The sequence below is a fragment of the Hemiscyllium ocellatum genome, chromosome 2 (genome assembly GCF_020745735.1).
Source record: "Hemiscyllium ocellatum isolate sHemOce1 chromosome 2, sHemOce1.pat.X.cur, whole genome shotgun sequence".
NCBI classification, from domain to species: domain Eukaryota; kingdom Metazoa; phylum Chordata; class Chondrichthyes; order Orectolobiformes; family Hemiscylliidae; genus Hemiscyllium; species Hemiscyllium ocellatum.
Window position 1 is genome coordinate 69,828,936 of NC_083402.1, and position 20,501 is coordinate 69,849,436.

The 20,501-nt window shown below is 41.4% G+C and overlaps 1 protein-coding gene across 6 annotated transcripts in view; it reads right to left on the bottom strand.

The window, feature by feature from the left end:
* Window positions 1-20,501, bottom strand: part of sema6a (sema domain, transmembrane domain (TM), and cytoplasmic domain, (semaphorin) 6A) — a 146,654-nt gene that overhangs the window by 78,239 nt on the left and 47,914 nt on the right. For 4 of the 6 annotated variants that reach the window (XM_060837560.1, XM_060837551.1, XM_060837543.1 and 1 more), the window contains exon 1: window positions 13,028-13,218. The exons of 1 other annotated variant lie outside the window; for it this stretch is intronic. The gene's annotated coding sequence lies outside the window, so the exon portion shown is untranslated. Of the gene's footprint in view, window positions 1-10,380; window positions 10,475-13,027; window positions 13,219-20,501 lie in introns of those variants that run through there. One more of the 6 variants, XM_060837526.1, reaches the window with a different exon arrangement.

Consider the following 20,501-nt stretch of genomic DNA (forward strand, 5'->3'; position numbering starts at 1 on the left):
TAGTGCTTTATCAGATCACATGTTTGCAAGAATGGTGAAAAAGGACAACCTCTAACATGATGCTAACTCTTTAACCAATGTTTTGAACAGGTAGTGCAGTAATTCTAATTTCAATTCCGATCTAATCTCATCACAGCAGACAGAAATCAAAAAATGAAAGAAATTAACATTTAATGTGAATTGTTTTCCTCAAAGAGAAGCAGTCCTTATGTATACTGCATTTGTCGCTACCTAGTAACTATTCTTAAGTAAAGAGCTATAAATAAATCCAGGTACAACTTACACATGAATGAATATCTAGGTCATGAATACGTAACAATTCGGAATGGAAGTCTCCACGTTAAACAGTCGAGCATTTCATTGGTGGTGGTGGTAGGGGGGAGGGTTTACAGTAAATACTTTCATAAATAATTATCAACAATATTGCTTTATCTTTTACTGTTCTTTTCTTCCACATCATGTGACAAACTTGCAAAATGCACTTAGCTGCCAGACTGAAGTACTAATTATTCATGAGAGTCAGGTGGAGCTCTGCAAAAGATGTATAAGGAGTTACTAGGCTTGACAGGACTAAAGCCTTGCAGATGTTTTAGTACTGTTCCTGTCATAAATCGATCGAGACAGCTGTATCTAGGTTAGTTGACTCAGCCTGTTACAAATGAGTTATTGGGACTCAAAGAAAAATCAAGAACTTATTTTTTTTAAAAGCTCTACCTCAATCCCTTTTTGGAGGATTGCTTTGTTGTTGTTATAACGGACAAAAAGCTCATTAACCAGATTCTCTTTCCAATACTGGAACCTCGAATGTATAGAGATAGGAGGTATTGCTATAGCACAATTCATTCTGGTGTGTGTTGTCTTTAACGATTTAGCAGGAATTCCAATTAGTTTTAAAAGGTGATTGATACTTTCAAAAGATGTTTTATCAACTGAAAGCACAGAAACATCAAAACCTACCATTGTCACAAATAACTCAGACCATTATGCAGCTTTATCAATATTAAGTTTTGTGTTAGCAAAAAGTCAATGGTGATTGATCCAGAAAAAAAAGTAGAACCCAGTTATAGGCTGCATTCTCCAAGAGAAGGTGAGTTTAGTTTATGTTATAGGTTTATATTTTCCACCATTTCAATGTAAGCAAATATGAAACTACAGATAATATGCAAAGTGGTAGAATGATTAAAACTTCAGGGAGATTGAACAGTTGTTAAAAACTTGTACCTATGGATATTGAGTGTCACTGCGCCCTCAAAGCCACTGATCAGAACGTATGCTCCACAAAATTATTGTAAATGTCCTAATTTAGGGTTCACAGCGACAGTTTTGGTGAGACTTCAGATGGATTGATCACAGAACTGTCTTTGTCTGCCTCCAATCCTAACACTTGCCCAAATCAATTGTACAAATTCCAGTTGTGCTCCAGTGAGTTTTCAGAATTGGAAACGTATTCACAATCAATTAGGAAACATAGAAGGCAGAAACTTCTCGGCTGGTTAAAAAAAAACGACATATCTGCATACTCGGATAGGTTGTTTTAAAAAACATGCACAGAAAACATCAGCAGTTTTCCTCCCAGCACCCTTGCTGGTGCAGCTTTACCAGATGAAACCAATCCAAACTAATATGAATAGTATTTGCAAAAACAGACCCAGTCAAGGTCACCCAGCCGACTTAACTGTTGACACCATCCCAGCGCTGATTTTTAATGAGGCGATTCTGCAAAGGGTTTGTTTTTGCGGACAGTGAATAGGGATGGAATCAAGCGGGCTCAGTGAATCTGCAGCTTGCAAAGAGGAGAGCTCATTGTTTTACTATCTGCACCGCACTGCTGAAAAAGTGGAAGCAAGATTTTTAAGAAACACGAATGTTTAATTCTCGCAAAAGAAAACCTGTGTATAAAGGATTGAGGAGGAGCCCTCTCATCCTTCATACTGATAACAAGCAGACCCTAAAAGCAGGACTATTACTCAATCCCCTCCCATCTCAATAAAGAATAAGTGAACCAGGCACAGCAATTTTTTTTTGTTCTTGATGCCGAACTGCGACCTTCCAGCGCTGTTTCTTTTTCCAATCTTGGCAGCTTTGGGACTTTGGTGCTATTCACGTTCAAAGAAAGCCTCCCGTCAAACAAAGAGAGCCGGCAGCGCCCAGTGCTGCAAACCAAGGCACGTTTTTAACCATCCCGAACAAGTGCTGTCTTCCCAGGGAGACCCTCCCATTGCAAACACTGTCACCCTGCACCCAGAGTGACAACTTGGACCAGATGAAACAGACTGGGGTTTTAGAAACCAGCAGCATCTTCCCCTCAGAAATTATCATATGAAAAGGCCCCTGAGAAACATTTCCTACTTAAATTCTGCTCAGTACTCAGGCGCCTCGAGAAAACAACGACTGGACTTCTTCTCGCCCTGGAAGGCGGGATTGGATATTCTATGATCGCCCGTTTCCATCTGCAGACGCGCTGTGAGCAGCTCAATAACCCCCTCGCCCCGCGGGAGGCTCATGGAGTTGAAGTGGAGAGAGTGACAATGGGTTAAGCAGCTCATATAGGAATATCATCATCACAACAATCCTTTTCAAAGCCTCCATGGTCCACAATACCCAAAATCTTACAACATTTGATGGAGTGCTGTTCGTTTTTCACGGCCCGGGGATGGGGCACAAGAGTGTACCATGTGCAATAGAGATTCAAAGTCGATCCACCCATTCTGGCTCAGGATCAGGGATTGAGGAAGAGGGGAAGGGAAAGGGTATGGGGTGGGGAAAGCAATGGAGGAGATATCTGCCAAAAAAAAACCCTGACAGAATATTAGCAGAACGTGAAGTAATTCTTTGGGAGGAAAAGTAAAAAGCAGAGCCTTTGTTGAGTAAAAAAGGGAAGTGATTCCCAGGGATCTCTGTAGATTGTACATGAATCAGAGAAAGGTTAGCCTTCAAGCAAGTCAGTAAGCAATTAAGAAGGTAAAAAGTATCTTAGCTTTTGTTACAAAAGGATTACTCTGCAAGGGTGAGGAGAATTTGTAATAATTATGCTGGACATTAATGAGAGTCATTGTTTCCTCATTTCAAAAAAAGGAAATAATTGTGGCCTACACGGATTACAATCCATTTACCAGACGTGTGGAATAGGAGTTTCAAAGAATATGGGGTGATCAAATTGGAACATATATTATCTTCAAGGACTTGCCAGTGCATAAACATAGAAGTTAGGAGTAGTCCATTGACTCTTGGAGCCTGCTCATACATTCAATAAGGTAGCAGCTGATCTGTGCCCTCTACAATCAAGTTGCCTCCTACTCTTCTAAACTGCTGTGAATACAGGTCTAGCCTGGCCAACCTTCCTCATAAGGTAACCTGCCCCCTCTAGGTATTAATCTAGTAAATCTTCCCGGAACTGCTTCCAATCCTTTTACATTCTTCCTTAAATAAGGACACCAATCACAAGTGGGGAATGATTTAAAAAGAGAGATGTGCTGGGTAACTTTTTCACACAGAGGGTGATGCGTGTATGTAATGAGCTGCCAGACGCAGTGGTGGAAGCTGGTACAATTACAACATTTAAAAGGCAATTTGTGGGTATATGAATAGGAAGGGTTTACAGGGATATAGGCTAAATGCTGGCAAATGGAACTAGGCCAGATTGGGAAGGCTGGTTGGCGTGGACAAGTTGGACTGAACGGTCTGTTTCCATGCTGTCTGACTCTATGATTCTATAGAGGATCAAATCAAAACTCTGTAGCCCTGTCACATCCCGCCTTTGTTGGTCATAAGACAGTTAATTAATGGAAGATGTTTTCACAAACTTCACATCCTCAACCATAATAGAACCCAGCAGGACTGTAAAAAAGTCCTGAGGAAGGGTTGCGGCCCAAAACATTGATTTTCCTGCTCCTTGGATGCTGCCTGAACTGCTGTGCTCTTCCACCAACATACTCTCAACTCAGTACTGTAAAAAAGACAAGGCTGGAAAATTTGAAACCATTTTCAGCCAAGTATATGATCCAATTTAGCACACTCCCAGAATGATCATAGAAGCCCATTCAAGTCAACCCCATGATAATCAAGAAATAGTTGAGTACATGGTGCAGAAAACTCATAATAATGAAGCTGCACTTTCTTATATAATGCAAGCTTGAATATTTTCCAGATCCTGCTTAAGTAGCAAGTTACTTTTGTACCACATAAGCGCAGTTAATGATCAAATCAAAAGCAATCTAATTACTTCCCTTGACATTCAATAGCACTATCACTGAAACGCTCACTAACAAATTTCTGAGGTCACCATTGTCTAAAATCTAAATTAGAACAATTACAAATTCTGTGTCTACAGTATCAGGTCGGGGGCTTGGAATTCAGTCATGAGTAACTTACCTCCTCACTGCTTAAAGCCTGTCCACCATCAACAAACAAGGCAGAAGTCTGGAATTTGATGAAATACTTTGCACTTATTTTGATGAGAACCCCTACAACAGTAATCACTGATTGGATTTGCACCCCATCCATCACTTTGAGCATTTAATCCTTCCATCACCGTTCACGTTGTAAACAGAGTTCACAATCTATGAACAATAAATACTGGCCCTGCAATGATACCCACATCTCACCATTGAATAGGTTTAAAAAAAATCAAAGTTTACATACAAGGAATAGATACCTCCACAAGATATCAGATTAATTAATGCTTGTCTGCTATAAATCAACTTCCACACAATAGGAACAACATTTAATATACTGTATCAACTTTGTGCAGAGCTATAGCACTTCCAGTGTAGTTTGTGAGCACAGGTCAAGTGTACAAGCATTTCCCCATTACAGATGGGGAGATTTGCTCTGCTTGTCAATTGTAGCAAAATCAAAAACATTTACAAGGAACAAACAAGTGTACAAACATAAATCTCTGTGCATATCCACAAATGGTGACAAAATGAAATATTGCACAAGACATAAATAAAGTTTTTACACCCCATATAGGCCTTAAGAATGGTCAGAATGCTGTGGATGCTGAAAATCTGAATTGAAAGAATTATTGGAAAACAGACCGTCATGTTGCATCTCTTTCCACATATGCTCACTGCTTTGCGATATATTTCCAGCAGACCTTATCAACTTGAGTACAAGGTAAGGCATGTTTCATGTTTCATACCTCCTTATATAACTGATATTTGAACCATCTCCATACTTGTCCAACTCATGAAACCTTTTGTCCAGCCTGGGCAATAGTATGTGTGTTGAAATAGTTCTCAACAAACTTTCAGATCCCAAATGCTTATGTTAGCTTTATTTAAAATTCAAGTCATAATCAGACTGCCTACACAGATTCTTAGATTCCTTGCTGTATACATCTTGATATCCACCAATAAAAGCGAGCAGTCAGTGCACATGGTTAGTGAGGAAAACTTTTCTGGAGAAAAATTACAAAAGCAAAAATCAGCTTCAACGAACTAGTGGATAAAGATTTCCCTTTCACCACCCCACAGACACCAGATAACCACTGATCATTAAATCATCATTTGCAAGACAAATTTCCTTAGAAAAAAAGTCTGGCTTGCATTCAACATAGGAATCTCTGACATAGGAAAATATCCAATAAGCATTTGGTGCTTGAGTGTTATTAGTGTGGGTGTTATTTATGTGATCAATTAATAAAAATGTGTATGCTTGACAGAATGCTTTCAAAGGATTAGGAGGCAAAATTATCTTTATGTAAATTTTCTAATGTTTGAATTCTGAGCAAGTCCATTTCAGGTTGGTTTCAAATCAAAATTCAGATCAGCATTTAATGTCCAGACCCAGCATGAACTACTGTACTGAAAGGGTGAAGCATCATCACCTCAGAAACCACAGATAAATATGCAGATAGAATTAAATTACAAACTTTGCATTCCTTTTCACTAACTCCTATGACTCAGTAATTGATAGATTTATAGCAGGATAGCAATTCCAGCCCTGAGCAACCATAAAACCTCTTAACTCTCTAAATGCCACACCTCAGAGACTGTGCCAATTGTCTGGATGAATTTACTTTTAACCGGTCAGTATGGAATGGACATAATTCTCTCTGTCTGACCTCTGAAGCCAAGTCTTTGCCAGTGATGCAATCAGAATGATTTGACTGCGCAACAAGGATACTTGCGTACAATATTACAAGCTAATGTAGAGAGCTAGATTTTCTAATTGCTGTTAACTATTCTATTGTAGAAAGGTTAGTGCTATGGGTGAAGAACACAGATCAAAAAAATCTAGAGTCCAGTGCCTGAGTGAAGTAATCAAACTGTTTATTAAATAGTGTTGTGGATGTTGTAAGTTGGCAGCAAGCTGAAGCTTTGTTGAATTTGTTGGACGATATGTGAACTTTGAAAAGAAAACACATGCTTCTGTGTCAATGGAATCACCACAAATCCTATATCCTATATACTTCCAATACTGAACCTTCTCAATCTGTCAAAGGTAACTTTTATTTTCAGTTCCCTGCAAGCTTTGGCCTTACTTAAAACAATATGGGGTCAATTTCAATTTGCTTTGACTAGTGCTAACATGGTTGAGCTGCCAAAGCATCTGTTTCTTTCAAATGACAAATCCTTTCTGACATGCGCAATGACTTCCATTTTAGATTGGAACTGAAGAATGTAACACATGATGATTCTAAAGGACAACAGCTACAGAGGTCTGGAAGAATTGGCTTTCATTTTTTTTTGTGGAAGCCAGAAGAGGACAGTGTGTTTCTTTCAGCCCTTTAAGATTAACCTGGGCTGTTGTCACTCTGCAATACCACTCTGTGGTTGCAACCCACACCATATTTATTTGCTGGCTCTTATCACTGCAGTATCAGAGTCCCAATGAGGCTGTAGTTAGTCTCTAGTGATAGCACAAAACTGGAGATAAATTTTCCCATATGTCTTCATTTGTAGATTTTCCTCTGCTATTCCACAGAGTCAGAGAGATCAGAACTTGCTATGCACTTCATTATCTGATCTCATCAGTATGGTGACTGACATGTTCGAATTGACAGTCTGCTGGCTGTAGTGAAGGTGTGGGTGTGGGTGCGGTGGCAGCAACCAAGGTTCCACACGTGATCGTCATCCAATGATGTCTGCTGCAAAGACCATGTGTGGCCATTGGGAGAGGGTCTGCTTGGTCTCAGCTGTGATGGGGTTGCCCTTACTGCCACAACATTTGCTACTTGTAATTGATATCTACAGCCAAACGGAGAAAAGTATTGTAACCATAAAAAGGTGAGCCAAAATCACCCAAACAGCCCCCACCACCATGATATGGAAAACGTAGGTTTGAGCAAAAATGAAAACATTAAAAATCAAACTGGGCCTAATACGGTAAACATTTTCAGGGAACATCCACTTTGGTAATTGTTAATATTTAAAAGAAATTGGGAAGTAATTTTTATGATTGGAATCAGAAGTTCATGTCAATCTGTTAACATAGCAAATGTTCATTCACAACACTGGAATGACTTTTATATAGCACATTTTAAAATGATACATCCCAATGCACCACTAAATTACTTTTCTGCATTGAGTGATTTATGTAGGGTAACAGGACAGCCATTCTATAGCTCATGCGCAATGAATCCTCATTATTCTTGTAATGTAATTGATTTTATTGATTTAAAGGAGTTTAGATAGAATCAACATCTACAACCTTTTATCACACAGCCCTTGCTGCCAAGAGTTCCTACAAGATGCAATGCATACATTCAAACATTAGAGGGTAGTGTGTCCACTAGCAGAATTTAAGCAGTGTTAACTACCCTTTCCCCTCTTTTCCTTTACTGTTACAATTCTCAAGGTCTATACTTTTGATTAACAGCTACAAGTATAATTGACGTCTTTATTGCGAATGACACCAATTGGGAAATTTCCTGTTTCACTAGTAACCTGAACCACATCTTTGACGAGTATTTTTCATAGCAAGCTGTGGGCCTTTTTTTGCTGAAAGCTACAACATATTGCCTTTATAATTAACAAAGGATTTTCCCAGCTTTTACACCACAGAATTTTGGAAAGTTTGTAATTTTCATTCAGAGTTACACTGATTAAGCAAGGTTATCATACAGAAAAAAAAACTATTTTTAAAAATTCATTGCTGTCCTTACAGATTCTCTTTTTGAACAATATGCTCAGGTTATGACACACGTTTGGAGCAGGTAGGACCTGAACCCAGGCCTTTTGCCTCATTATCAATGCAATAGCTCGCTTGCTGCCCACATTCCAAAGGGGCATTGATTGTATACTTGCTCTATTGCAAATGAAGTTTCTCTGTAATCTTTATTCAAATTCAACCCTGACATCAAGAATTGGTTATGGTATTCGACCATGGAAGATTTTACAACTGAACCCTTATCCAGTCCCACTCCATGATCATATACAATGAACTCTTTCACAATTATTTTCTTCCCTGCTCAGAAATTGAAACCAATTGCAGCCACTATGCTAAATCTCCTCAGCCGAGGGCCATTAATTCCATTTCAATTAGGCAATTGACTTTTACATCTTCAAAGGCTGTACACCTGAATTTATTCAGAAAGCTATATGTACTTTGCACTGTTTGAAGTGAAATATCATCTCAGCCGTTGCGTGTTTTATCTGGTCATGAAAGCTATAACTTGTTAAAAATTAAAGTTTATACCTCTTTTCCTGAATACTTGAATGTTACTTCCATTTGGTATGGCTGGGACAGTATGTTTCAGCCCTCTTCAAGAAAATCCAAAGCAAGCCTTTGTAATCTAATGTTAGTGGATTGATTTATTTGGCTGGTAAGTTTCAAAATGGACAGCACAATAAAAATGCTGCAAAAACTGATTTTAAATAACATTGATTATTTGCTGTTTCCTTTGTTTGTGTTGTTGATGACTGCATTTAACTATCCAACTTCTTCGAGTCTACAAGTCTGATTTTATAACTTGTTGGAAAATGGTGATTTTTTTTTCCTGTAATCGTATGTGTGATCTGCATTTTTTGCCTACTGTGCTGGAAGAGTACATTCGTTAAAGCATTTGCAATAGCAGTTCAAGGGCATAGCATATTCAAAAAATGTGTTTTAAGATTTCTTGCATTGTGACTTTGCAGCATCTCGCACACAGATGGGGTGAATTCTTTCATCTTGCCAGTGAATTGGTTCTAGTTCATTATGTGATTAAAATTCTCACTCAGTGGGGATGTTAAAAAGCTTTGCTCTGCTGCTAAGGATTCTGCCTGTTGATGTTTGGTAAATCTGATTTAGCATGCTTGCATTTGATTAAAAGTTATCCGGAGCCAAAAATCCGCATTTAACAAATGAACAAAGTACAGAGTCACAGAAGCTTTGACTAAATCTCACCTTCCTAGTGTTGCTTGGAAGAGAAGCCAAAAGTTGATTTATTCAAAACAAGATACACAACAAAAAAGGTAAATTAACCACACAGTCGCTCAGTGGTTAGTATTGCTGCCTCAGTGTCAGGGACCTGGGGGTTCAATTCCAGTCTCAGGTGACTGTGTGGAGTTTACACATTCTCCTCCTGTCCACATGAGTTTTCTCTTGGTGCTTCAGTTCCCTCCCACAGTCCAAAGATATTCAAGTTAGGGGAACTGATCATTCTAAATTGTCCATACTGTCCTTGGCTGTGCAGGCTAAGTGATTTAGCCATGGGAAATGCAGGATTACAGTGGGGAAGGGGACGGTTGGTCTGGGTGGGATACTGGTCAGACGGTTGCTGTGCATTTGATGGGCTGAATGGCCTGCTTCCACATTTTAATGATCCGACAATGCTGCTTGTCAAATAAACAGGGCTAATAGACCATATGCTCCAATGTAAATAAAGCATCAAAAAAAAGAAATAAAAACTCTCAAACAAAACATACATTGACATCAGCCATTCATGTTCACACATAGTCGCAAGACTTTCCTTCACTTCTCTCGGCTAAACTAGATTTTGCAGCCTTATGTTTACAGATGGCACTTTACCCAGTCCTGACTCTTGGGGTGCGTATAGGAAATCATCAACAAACAAACAAAATTAACATGGTTTGCAATAAAGAAATACACAATCCATTGAAGATGCTAACGTGGAGTGTGCGGAGACCAAAGCAAGGGACCATGAAAGTATGCTGCTACTCAGACTTACATTTCTTAAGAACTTTGACATACCAGGAAACATTTGCATTTTAAAATTCTATTGTTCTATATTTTGATAAAACGTATGAAATCACAAACAAGCTGGCATTTGCAGACACATTCACGGCTGAACAATGTTGCTGCGAGGATCACAACAGCAGAGCAAAATAAAGATGCATCCAGCAATTACCAAGCCTACGAATCAGCTCTATGATTCCGAGTGAAGAAAGCGTTCGATAAAAGTAACATCAGCTGTGGAGAAGCTCAACTTACTTTTTGATGATACAACAGCAACATTTTGTCTGCCCTGCTACATTCCAACAGCAGCCCGAGTATTTTCGGTGCAGAATTCAGGAGCACTCGTCAGTCTGGTTTATGTACGCAACCCCGTGTGCATGGCCAGCCTTTGATCTAGTAACGTTTCACTCACATCAGATCACAACATTACATTTTTTTCCCCCTCTCCGAGCGCATCACAGTGAAAGGATTGCAAGGACACATTTTATTGCACCACTGCAACCTAATATATTAGAACAATACTGGGGCTTCGTTAACTCGTTCCTCTCCGAAGTGAGGTGATAGCTCAGAACGGCACAATGCACGAGTCGCAGTATCAAAGAGTCCCACCTTGAATCGTCGTCTCGACTGAGATTTGAACTCAGCTGGCCCTCAGTGGTGTGCGCCAATTCTTGGTCAGGCCACCAGGTGGAGCACTGAACAAAAAGAGGGCAAAGGAGGGAAAACTGGCAGGACCAGCAAGCCCCATCCCTTTGGCATAACATGGGGAGGAGGTAGAATGTTGACTGCACCTCACATGATGACACGATCCTTTTCTGAAAGGCCAGTCACAATTTCTGTGACAAGAACGTAAGAGTGTGGAACTTAGATATAAACACACCCTCGTGTATACAAACACCAACGTCCTCAGACACGTACGGGGGCTCTGCTTCACAAAATGAGCCAGCCTGTCACTCAGCCGTGGCCTATGGGAAAGCCACTGAGCAGTTTGATCAAAAAGCTGGGTTAACACTTCTAAGTGCCAGACACATCCATATGGAATATCTGTTTCCGGCATAAGGTTGTAATGAGAAAACACAGCATCTGCTGATGAATAATCATGAAATCATGACTGGCTTTCTGCAAATACTCAATGCTGATTGGAGAGCCCATCATTTTACTCTACATGTGTCACTCGATAAATAAAAATGCTTCTGCTGCCCAAACGAACCAGCAGCAACGAGAATCAAGTCTCTGTACCCAAAGTTCGCACAGGACCAAGGAAAGAAGGAAGGAGGCCGCCTGAAACACGGAAGCTTCTTTAATTTAAAAACAATGAAAAAGGTCCAGATTGCTGCCAGAAAGGCTGTGAACATGTGGCCCAACTGTATTTCGAGCCATTCCCAAGACACTAAAACACTATCAGAGGCTTTGAAACTATGGAAACTGAATAAATAACTAGCTTCCATGATTAATAGATGAAGATCCCTAGCCGAGCCATAACTCAAGACTAGAATCCACACAAAGCCAATTTTAACAGGGCATATTTTTCCATTCAGTGGTTGAATTTTATTTTTTTGTGGTTGGACATTGCTGACCATGAGATCCACTTAACCTTCCCCTCCACAAAACGATACACAAACATCAGAATATGCACCAATTCATGTCAGCTTAATTCTGACACCAGCTCAGTGAATTCAGGCTGTCTCTGGAGACAACTTCCACGGCAGTCAAGGTCCCCCACCCGCCGCACACTTCAGATTATTTCACCAAAGTGCAGATCAAGTGTTTCTTGAAACAGGTTTCCTTCCCCCACAACTACATAGACAGTAGAAGCCAAAAGGAACGTCCCCTCCGCAGCCCCTCCCCCTATTAAATTTGCTCGATACCTGTGATGTTATTCCACACAGCGTTTTGGATGCGAAAGCAGCTGTTGGTCACTAACCCCTGGCCTGACCCCATGCTCCAGGCTGCAGATCCACCCCCTGCTCAGAGAAAGACACTGCCGGATCCTTGCCGCGCACAGCAAGTCCCACAGATTGCAATACCAACTGCACAACCAAAACTTTCTTTCCCCGTCCCCTCACACAAGGGACCATCGTCTGTCTCATACTCCAACTGGGCTACTGCCAGTCCGGACCTTAAAAAAATAACAGCACATGGAGAATTTGCAGACTTAAGCCCTCGCTTGGTTTCAATGCTGATCGGGGGAGCCCCTCTCCCCACTTCATGCATATAATGTAACGATGCTACAGCCCCGCGTCCACTCCCAGAGCACAGGGCAAGTCAGCAAGCCGCACACTGCACAAATCTGGACTCTCAGCAATTCCCACCTCCAAAGCCCCTTTGTAAATACACTTGGGCCGCTAACTAGTGTTACCAAGTCTTGGCAAATAGGAAAATATATTCGTACGCCCCGGCGTTTAAAACTACTGTGTATTAGTCGCTGTTTAAAAGAAACAAAGCGAGGTCGCGAGAATTATGAAGCCAAGTTTAGCAAATGACAAATAACCAACCATTGGATTTTGTTCTTAAAAATGTGTAGATGAAATGATTTGTGCACCACTGTTAAGTACCAGATAGAAAATTGATTTATTCTGGGAGGAAACAATATTAAGACTAGACTCAGCATTTTAACAGGGACCAACATAAATCCAAAAGCGATATTTAACACCAGCAGACAGTTAGCAGCAATTCTCAGGAGCCGACTGTCAGGGGCTGAGGATCAGAATCTGAACAGAGCTCCCAGTCCCTGATACACATACACGCGGCTCCCTGTAGCTATGATCACTGGTGAGACGGGAACAATTAGCTGAACAAATCTCATGGTAAGGCACACATAAAATAACAAAGAACCGGTGCTCGCAACATACAGAAATAAAAAGAGGCTTGTTTCTCTGGGAGGAACAGAACAGCACTCTACCTTCTGGGGTTGGGGAGTCGAACCAGCGGCACTGCTGTCTCATTAGTAATCCATTTAAGGCTAGCTCTGACCAATGTGATCCACACACACCGTGTCTGTCAGCCTCTGTGAGGGTGCAGATGTCTCGTCTTGACAAGGGGGAAAGAGTAACACGGTTGTTCGCCCCAACCAGCCCGACAGCATGGGGAACTTTTGCTGTTCCAAAACAAAAATAACAAAATCACCCCCCCTCCCCTCCCCAGTCACTCCCCCGGCACAATGCCCCAGAAATCCACTCGGGAAAGCTTCGTCAATTTCGACCCGATTACCAAAGCGGGGTGGACTTGGGTCAAGGAGCAGTCTCTCTCTTCTCCGGGCTGTTGGGGAAGGTTATAAGTCTCCAGTTCCTTGTCCAGTGTCCTGTCACAGCAGGCGAACACGGGCTTGGACACACACGCTCCGAATCATCTTAGTTAGAGCTGTGGAGGGCAGGCGGGCTGTCTGTTGAGCGGCTGCCCCACTCCTACCCCCCATCCTTGCCTCCCAACTCCAGCTGTCACTGGCTATCCGATTTGGAAGGAGACGGCACAAAAATCCCGGACTGGATCGCTTCCTGCGGACGGGACTGGGACGTTCGCACTCGGCAGACACTCGCTATCCGCCAGTCGCAACCCAAATCAGGTTCTAGCTCATCTCAAACATTTATAGAGGCGTTTTAAGAATTCAGTGTTCACTTCCTACCAAGCGAATAAACAGATTCATTGAAAGTCAATTGACACATTGGAAAACGACTCCCTGCCTGAGCTTACTTTAAGAGACAATCCGTTTTGAAACAGGTTGGCGGAGATATCACCTATTACTGAGTATAAACACTACGAGGTACGAGCCATTATGTCTCCTCTTAAATAACAAAACAAAACGTTACATTTTGGTCAACTCAAAACAAAGTCTTTTCACTCTCAGGAACAGAAGAAACACAAATTTTCACTCTTGCCCTTTTCTCAATTTGATTTGCATATTCTGCGTTACATGACCTTTTTCCTTAAATCACATTAAGATGTGGAGGTGCCGGTGTTGTCCTGATAAAGGAGCCGCGCTCCGAAAGCTTGTAAACCTGTTGGACTATAACCTGGTATTGTGTGAATTAAATTAAAACATTTTACTTGTATCCAGATACTCTTCTGTTTAAAACAAAACTTCTTTAAGAACTTTAAAAAATCTATTTACATGCTGGCAATCCGAAACTAAAACAAAACACTGAGGGGAGAAAAACAGCAACTGTAAATAGAAATCATGTCACTAACTTGTTTCTGCCTGTTTTTGTCTTAATTGGCAGTTTGGATGCAGACACTTCACCAGGCATCAACAAGCATTTCAATAAGGTTTGAAACGAGAGAAGGGGGTGGGGCAAATTAACAGAGACAATAAATGAGTGAACGACCTCCGATAAGAAAGGACCTGTGAATTGATTCATGAAAGAATGTGCAAATAGGGGAAGTTGGAAAGACAATAAAGTTTGGAAAACGCGAAAAAAAATCCTTGAATTTAAGACCAGAAGTTGTATTATTTTGTTCAATAAAGCACATTTACAGCGGAAAGAATTATTTCATTTTAACTACACAGCAGTCTTCGACTTCTTCCGCTCTGTGCAAACCGATGATTCTTTAACATTACTGCAGATACCTCACTCGGTTTCCCCATTGTAGCAAACCGCAGGAGAACTGGGCCGAGTCACTGGCTGCAGAACTATTATTGCTCATAGAGACTACCTCAAAGAATAAGATAACACAGTGGTAGTGTCCCTACCTGTAAACCAGGAGGCCTGGGTTCCAGTCTCACCAATTCCAGAAGTATGTGATTACAAATTGATTTGAAAAATAACAGAAAACTGAAATTAAAACAGAAAATATTCAGCAAGCCCAGGACCATCTGTGATGCTTCCTGGATGTTGATGGGTCTAACTGGAGTTAGATTCTTGTTGTAAAGCGATATTTAATTTGGGGACTGTTTAAAATTTTAAATAAACCTTCTACATACCAAACTTTCTACATACCAATAGTGCTTTCTTGCACTAAAAAAAACATAAATTTCTATTACTTTCAGTGTCTTAGCCGCGACCTTTTTATGCTTTGAGCATGAATGAAACATTCATTCCACGTGTACAATAAATAATACATGTTTACATGGAAGATATCATTCAATTATGCATACGTGTGGGTAGCTATATAATCCAGAATGCATACCATATACATCAGTATTGCTGCCAAAACAAAGCCCCTCCACAAATCAGAACCTTTAGAGCCCTCAGTGTTGCTGCTCATGATTTTGTCCATTGTAAGGGCGGAGTGGTGACTGTGGTGAGCACTGCTGCTTCGCGGTGCCAAGGATTGAGACTTGCTCAAACATGTATGATACCAGCCTCGAGTGACTGTCTGTGTGGAGTTTGCAGGTTCTCCCCGTGCCTGCCTGGATTTCCATCCACTGTCCAAAGATATTCAGGTTAGCTGGATTTACCATGGTGAAATACCCCGTAGTGTCCAGGGATGTGTAGGTTAGGTGGATTCGCCTTAGTAAATGCTGGGTTATTGGGATAGAGTGAGGGTCTGGATCTGGGTGGCATGCTCTTTTCTAGGATCAGAGCACACTCGATGGTTGCATGTCCTCTTTCTACACTGAGAGGATTCTATGATTCTAAACTGTAGGCAAATTCTCATTCAGCATGAATCAAGGAGGAAAGTGGTTAGTTCTAAATTTCATGCAGGATTGATACACAAGGGAATGGTAATGAGACACAGACAAAAAGAGGGGGCAATGGATGTCTGTGAACGAGTGGATATATCATACAACATAGAACATTACAGGGCAGTATAGGCCCTTCAGCCCTCAATGTTGTGCCAACCTGTGAAAACAATCTGATGCCTATCTATTCTATTTTCATCTATATGTTTATCCAATGACCATTTAAATACTCTTCAAGTTGGTAGGTCTACTACTGTTGCAGGCAGGGCATTCCATGCCCCTACTGCTCTTTGAGTAAAGAAAATACTTCTGGCATTTGTCCTACATCTATTCACCCCTCAATTTAAAGTTATGACTCCTCATGCTAGCCATCACCATTCAACAAAAAAGGCCCTCACTGTCCAGGAGAAAGTGAGGACTGCAGATGATGGAGGTTGGAGTCAAGAGTGGGGTGCTGGAAAAACACAGCAGGTCAGGCAGCATCCAAGGAGCAGGAGAATCGATGTTTCAGGCATTTCCTGATGAAGGGCTCATGCCCGAAACATTGACTCTACTGCTCTTCCAATGCTGCCTCACATGCAGTGCTTTTTCAGCACCACACACTTGGCTTTCATTGTCCACCTGATCTAACCCTCTGATTATCTTGTATGTCCCAATTAAGTCATCTCGCAACCTGTTTCTCTCTAATGAAAATAGCCTCAAGTCCCTCAGCCTTTCCTCATAAGACCTTACCTCCATACCAGACAACATCCCAGTAAATCTCCTCTGAACCCTTTCCAAAGCTTCCACATCCTTCCTATAATGCGGTGACCAGAACTGTATACAATACTCCAAATGTGGCCGCACCAATGTTTTGTACAGCTGAAATATGACCTCATGGCTTCAAATCTCAATCCCTCTACCAATAAAAGCTAACACACCGTATGCCTTCTTAACAACCCTATCAACCTAGGTGGCAACTTTGAGGGATCGATGTACATGGACACCGAGTTCTCTTTGTTCATCTACACTACCAAGAATCTTACCATTAGCCCAGTACTCTTTATTTCTGCTGCTTCTTCCAAAGTGGATCACCTCGCAGTTCTCCACATAAAACTCCATTTTCCACCTTTCAGCCAGGCTCTGCAGCTTATCTAACTCTCTCTGTAACCTAGAACATCCTTTGGCATTATCAACAACTCCACTGACCATAGTGACATCCGCAAATTTACTTACCCATCCTTCTAGACCCTCATCCAGGTCATTTATGAAAATAACAAACAGGAGTGGCCCCAAAACAGATCCTTGTGGTATACTGCCAGTAATTGAATTCCAGGCTGAACATTTCCCATCAACCACCACCCTCTGATTTCTTTGAACTAGCCAACTTCTGATCCAAATTGCTAAATCACCCTCAATCCCATGCCCCTGTATTTTGTGCAATAGCCTACTGTGGGAAACCTAATCAAACACCTTACTGAAATCCATATACACCACATCAACTGCTTTACCTTCATCTACCTGTCTGGTCACTTTCTCTAAGAACCCAATAAGGTTTGTGAGGCATGATCTATCCTTTACAAACCATGTTGACTATTCCTAATCAAATTGTTCCTTTCTAGATGATTATAAATCCAATTTCTTATCACCTTTTTCAACACTTTACCCACAACCAAAGAACGGCTCTCTGGTCTATAATTACCAGGGTAAACTCTACCACCCTTCTTGAACAGGGGAACAACATTTGCTATCCTCCAGTCTTCTGGCACTATTCCTGTAGACAATGGCAACATAAAGATCAAAGCCAAAGGCTCTGCAATCTCCTCTCTGGCTTCCCAGAGAATACTAAAATAAATCCCATCTAGCCCAAAGGACTTATCTATTTTCACACTTTCCAGAATCCTCCTTGTGAACCTCAATCCCATCTAGTCTAGTAGTCTTTTTCTCAGTATTCTCTTCAATAACATTGTCTTTTTCCAGTGTGAATACTGACAAAAAATATTCATTTAGTGTTTCTACTATCTCCTCTGACTCCATACACAACTTCCCACTACTGTCCTTGATTGACCCTAATCCTACTCTAGTCATTCTTTTATTCCTGATATACTTTTAGAAAGCTTTAGGGTTTTCCTTTATCCTATCTGCCAACGACTTCTCATGTCCCCTCCTGGCTCTTGTTAGGTCTTTCCTGGCTAACTTGTAACTCTCAAGTGACCTAACTGAGCCTTCACATCTCACCCTAGCATAAGCCACCTTCTTCCTCTTGACAAGAAATTCAACTTCTTTAGTAAACCATGGCTCCCTTGCTCAACCACTTCCTCCCTACCTGACAGGTATATTCTTACCAAGGACACGCAGTAGCTATTCCTTGAATAAGCTCCACATTTTAATTGTGCCCATCTCCAGCAGTTCCCAACCCCATCCTATGCATCCTAAATCTTGCCTCATCGCATCAGAATTGCCATTCCCCCAGCTATGTCCTGCCCTGCGATATATATATATATATATATATATAAATATCCCTTTCCATCGCTAAAGTAAATGTAACCGAATTATGGTCCCTTTCACCAAAGTGCTCACCTACCTCCAAATCTAAAACATGGCCGGGTTCATTACCCAGTACCAAATCTCATGTGGCCTCACCCCTTGTTGGCCTGTCTACATACTTGTCAGGAAACCCTCCTGTACACATTGGACAAAAACTGATCCATCTAAAGTACTCGAACGATAGTATTTCCAGTCAATATTTGGAAAGTTAAAGTCTCCATAACAAGTACCCTATTACTCTCACTCCTATCAAGAATCATCTTTGCTATCCTTTCCTCTCCATCTCTGGAACTATTTGCAGGTCTATAGAAAACTCCCAACAGGGTGACCTCTCCTTTCCTGTTTCTAACCTCAGTCCATACTACTTCAGTAGACGAGTCCTCAAACGTCCTTACTGCCACCGTAAGACTGGTCATAGAGTCATAGAGATGTACAGCATGGAAACAGACCCTTTGGTCCAACCCGTCCATGCCGACCAGATATCCCAACCCAATCTAGTCCGACCTGCCAGCACCAGGCCCACATCCCTCCAAACCCTTCCTATTCATATACTCATTCAAATGCCTTTTAAATGTTGCAATTGTACCAGCCTCCACCACATCCTCTAGCAGCTCATTCCATACACGTACCACCCTGTGTGTAAAAAAGTTGCCCCTTAGGTCTCTTTTATATCTTTCCCCTCTCACCCTAAACCTATGCTCTTTAGTTCTGGACTCCCCGACCCCAGGGAAAAGACTTTGTCTATTTATCCTATCCATGCCCCTCATAATTTTGTAAACATCTATAATGTCACCCCTCAGCCTCCGACGCTCCAGGGAAAACAGCCCCAGCCTGTTCAGCCTCTCCCTGTAGCTCAGATCCTCCAACCCTGGTAACATCCTTGTAAATCTTTTCTGAACCCTTTCAAGTTTTACAACATCTTTCTGATAGGAAGGAGACCAGAATTGCACGCAACGTTCCAACAGTGGCCTAACCAATGACCTGTACAGCCGCTACATGACCTCCCAACTCCTGTACTCAATACTCTGACCAATAAAGGAAAGCATACCAAACGCCTTCTTCACTATCCTATCTACCTGCAACTTCACTTTCAAGAAGCTATGAACTCGCACTCCAAGGTCTCTTTGTTCAACAACACTCCCTAGCACCTTACCATTAAGTATATAAGTCCTACTAAGATTTGCTTTCCCAAAATGCAGCACCTCGCATTTATCTGAATTAAACTCCATCTGCCACTTCTCAGCCCATTGGCCCATCTGGTCAAGATCCTGTTGTAATCTGAGGTAACTCTCTTCACTGTCCTTGCCTTTCCAAAAACAGTACATGAACAGCCTGTCCCTCAGGATTCCTGCCAACAACTTGCCCACCACTGACGTCAGGCTCACTGGTCTATAGTTCCCTGGTTTATCCTTACCACCCTTCTTAAACAGTGGCACCACATTTGCCAACCTCCAGTCTTTCAGCACCTCACCTGTGACTATCGATGATACAAATATCACAGTAAGAGGCCCAGCAATCACTTCTCTAGCTTCCCACAGAGTTCTCGGGTACACCTGATCAGGTCCTGGGGTTTTATCCACTTTTATGAGTTTCAAGACATCCAGCACTTCCTCCTCTGTAATCTGGACATTTTGCAAGACGTCACTGTCTATTTCCCTACATTCTATAACTTCCATATTCTTTTCCTCAGTTAAACACTGATGCAAAATACTCATTTAGTATCGACCCCAGCTCCCGTGGCTCCACATAAAGGCCGTCTTGCTGATCTTTGAGGGGACCTATTCTCTCTCTAGTTATCCTTTTGTCCTACATGTATTTGTAAAAACCCTTTGGATTCTCCTTAATTCTATTTGCCAAATATCTCATGTCCCCTTTTTGTCCTCCTGATTTCCCTCTTAAGGAAACTCCTACTGCCTTGCTACTCTTCTAAGGATTCACTTAATATATCCTGTCTATACCTGACATATGCTTCCTTCTTTCTCTTAACCAAACCCTCAATTTCTTTACTCATCCAGCATTCCCAACACCTGCCAGCCTTTCCGTTCACCCTGACAGGAATATACTTTCTCTGGATTCTCATTATCTCATTTCTGAAGGCTTCCCACTTTCCAGCCGTCCCTTTACCTGTGAACATCTGCCCCTAATCACGTTTGAAAGTTCTTGCCTAATACCATCAAAATTAGCCTTTCACTAATTTAGAACTTCAACTTTTAAATCTGGTCTATCCTTT